The sequence below is a fragment of the Triticum aestivum genome, chromosome 5B (genome assembly GCF_018294505.1).
Source record: "Triticum aestivum cultivar Chinese Spring chromosome 5B, IWGSC CS RefSeq v2.1, whole genome shotgun sequence".
Taxonomy (NCBI): domain Eukaryota; kingdom Viridiplantae; phylum Streptophyta; class Magnoliopsida; order Poales; family Poaceae; genus Triticum; species Triticum aestivum.
The window spans coordinates 446,862,479-446,865,807 of NC_057807.1; positions in this window are offsets into that span (position 1 = coordinate 446,862,479).

Sequence of the window (3,329 nt, forward strand, 5' to 3'; positions counted from 1 at the left end):
GCCAATACTATCAAGGAGGGATGAGGTGTTGCTTAATGAGCCTCTATCATGTATGCAATGCTGTGTACCAGGCCTGACGTATGCTTAGCAATAAGCTTAGCAGGAAGGTACCAAAGTAATCCATGAGTGGATCACTGGACAGCGGTCAAGAACATCCTGAAATACCTGAAAAGGACTAAGGATATGTTTCTCGTATATGGAGGTGACAAAGAGCTAGTCGTAAATGGTTACGTCGATGCAAGCTTTGACACTGATCCGGACGATTCTAAATCGCAAACCGGATACGTATTTATATTAAACGGTGGAGCTGTAAGTTGGTGCAGTTCTAAACAAAGCGTCGTGGCAGGATCTACATGTGAAGCGGAGTACATAGCTGCTTCTGAAGCAGCAAATGAAGGAGTCTGGATGAAGGAGTTCATTTCTGATCTAGGTGTCATACCTAGTGCATCGGGACCAATGAAGATCTTCTGTGACAATACTGGTGCAATTGCCTTGGCAAAGGAATCCAGATTTCACAAAAGGACCAAGCACATCAAGAGACTCTTCAATTCCATTCGGGACCAAGTCCAAGTGGGAGACATAGAGATTTGCAAGATACATATGGATCTGAATGTTGCAGACCCGTTGACTAAGCCTCTCTCACGAGCAAAACATGATCAGCACCAAGACTCCATGGGTGTTAGAATCATTACTATGTAATCTAGATTATTGACTCTAGTGCAAGTGGGAGACTGAAGGAAATATGCCCTAGAGGCAATAATAAAGTTATTATTTATTTCCTCATATCATGATAAATGTTTATTATTCATGCTAGAATTGTATTAACCGGAAACATGATACATGTGTGAATACATAGACAAAACTATAGTCACTAGTATGCCTCTTCTTAACTAGCTCATTAATCAAAGATGGTTATGTTTCCTAACCATAGACATGTGTTGTCATTTGATTAATGGGTTCACATCATTAGGAGAATGATGTGATTGACATGACCCATTCCGTTAGCCTAGCACTTGATCGTTTAGTATGTTGCTATTGCTTTCTTCATGACTTATACATGTTCCTGTAACTATGAGATTATGCAACTCCCATTTACCGGAGGAACACTTTGGGTACTACCAAACATCACAACGTAACTGGGTGATTATAAAGGAGTACTACAGGTGTTTCTGAAGGTACATGTTGAGTTGGCGTATTTCGAGATTAGGTTTTGTCACTCCGATTGTCGGAGAGGTATCTCTGGGCCCTCTCAGTAATACTCATCACTTAAGCCTTTCAAGCATTATAACTAATGAGTTAGTTATGAGATGACGTATTACAGAATGAGTAAAGAGACTTGCCGGTAACGAGATTGAACTAGGTATTGGATACCGACGATCAAATCTCGGGCAAGTAACATACCGATGACAAAGGGAACAACGTATGTTGTTATGCGGTTTGACCGATAAAGATCTTCGTAGAATATGTAGGAACCAATATGGGCATCCAGGTCCCGCTATTGGTTATTGACCGAGAATGGTTTTAGGTCATGTCTACATAGTTCTCGAACCCGTAGGGTCCGCACGCTTAACGTTTCGATGACAGTTTTATTATGAGTTTATAAGTTTTGATGTACCGAAGTTTGTTCGGAGTCCCGGATGTGATCACGGACATGACGAGGAGTCTCGGAATGGTCGAGACATAAAGATTGATATATTGGAAGCCTATGTTTGGACATCGGAATGGTTCCGGGTAAAATCGGCATTTTACCGGAGTACCGGGAGGTTACCGGAACCCCCCGGGGGGTTAATGGGCCTACATGGGCCAAGAGGGAGAAGAGGGAAGGAGCCAGGAGGGGGCCGTGTGCCCCTCCCCCTCCTAGCCCAAATAGGACAAGCAAAGGGGGGCAGCGCCCCCCCTTTCCTTCCCCTCTTCCTCCTCTTTCCCCCCTTCTCCTACTCCTACTTGGAAAGAGGGAGTCCTACTCCCGGTGGGAGTAGGACTCCCCCCCTTGGCGCGCCCTCTAGGCCGGCCGCCTCCTTCCCCCTGGCTCCTTTATATACAGGGGCGGGGAGCACCCCATAGACACACAAGTTGATCTACGGATCGTTCCTTAGCCGTGTGCGGTGCCCCCTTCCACCATATTCCACCTAGGTCATATCGTCGTGGAGTTTAGGCGAAGCCCTGCGTCGGTAGAGCATCATCATCGTCACCACGCCGTCGTGCTCACGGAACTCATCTCCGGAGCCTTTGCTGGGTCGGAGGGCTGGAGATCGTCATCGAGCTGAACGTGTGCTGAACTCGGAGGCTCCGTACGTTCGGTGCTTAGATCGGTCGAATTGTGAAGACGTATGACTACATCAACCGCGTTGTGCTAATGCTTCCGCTTTCGGTCTACGAGGGTACGTGGACGAACACTCTCCCCTCTCGTTGCTATACCATCACCATGATCTTGCGTGTGCGTAGGAAATTTTTTGAAATTACTACGTTCCCAAACACCTACAAGTGGTATCAGAGCATTGGTCTCCATTGCTTTGGTTTAATCACCATTGGAGGAAGACGGATGAGTCTACTATTGGGAGTCTTAGACATAGAGTGCCTATTCTTGATGGAGAGTATTTTCATGAGTGGAAAAATGAGATGCTTGTTATTTTCAATCAATATCATTTGAACAAGTACATTGCTAGCCCTTGTGCACCTTATGTTGATTCTATGCATCCTACCCATGATGAGTCAATTGACATGATTAGGAATCTTAGAACTGCCGAACTTATCATTAGAGGATTGCCTAGAAACTTGCTTGGATGTTTGCCTACTTTCAAATGTGCCTATACCATATGGAAATTTCTTGAGGAACGATTTCCAGATTATTCATTGAAAAATCTTGATGAAATTCTCCATAAGTCTATTGCTTTGAGTAAGATGAATACTAGTGATCCTATGTTTGGTGATCATCTATTTGAGCTTACAAACCTTATGCGTGCCAAAGGAAATGTTGGTATTATTAGTGATATTATTTCGGAAGCTATAAAAATTCATAAGCAAGATTATCAAACTCATTCTAATGAATCACCCTCTCTAGGACTTGATCCACCACATGACGATGTTGAACATGGATACTATGATGAGGATGATGAGAGTGACTTCGATCTTGATGATGCAATGAGACATTTTGGTCTTATGGCAAATCTTCGGGGATACATGTCAGGAGGAAAGGAATGGGTTCTTGATAGTGGATGTACCGATCACATGACCGGAGATAAAGACATGTTTCGCGAGCTTGCTGATAATGATAGTCCTCGAAAGTATGTCACTTTCGGTGACAACTCAAAGGGTAAGGTGGTTGGCCT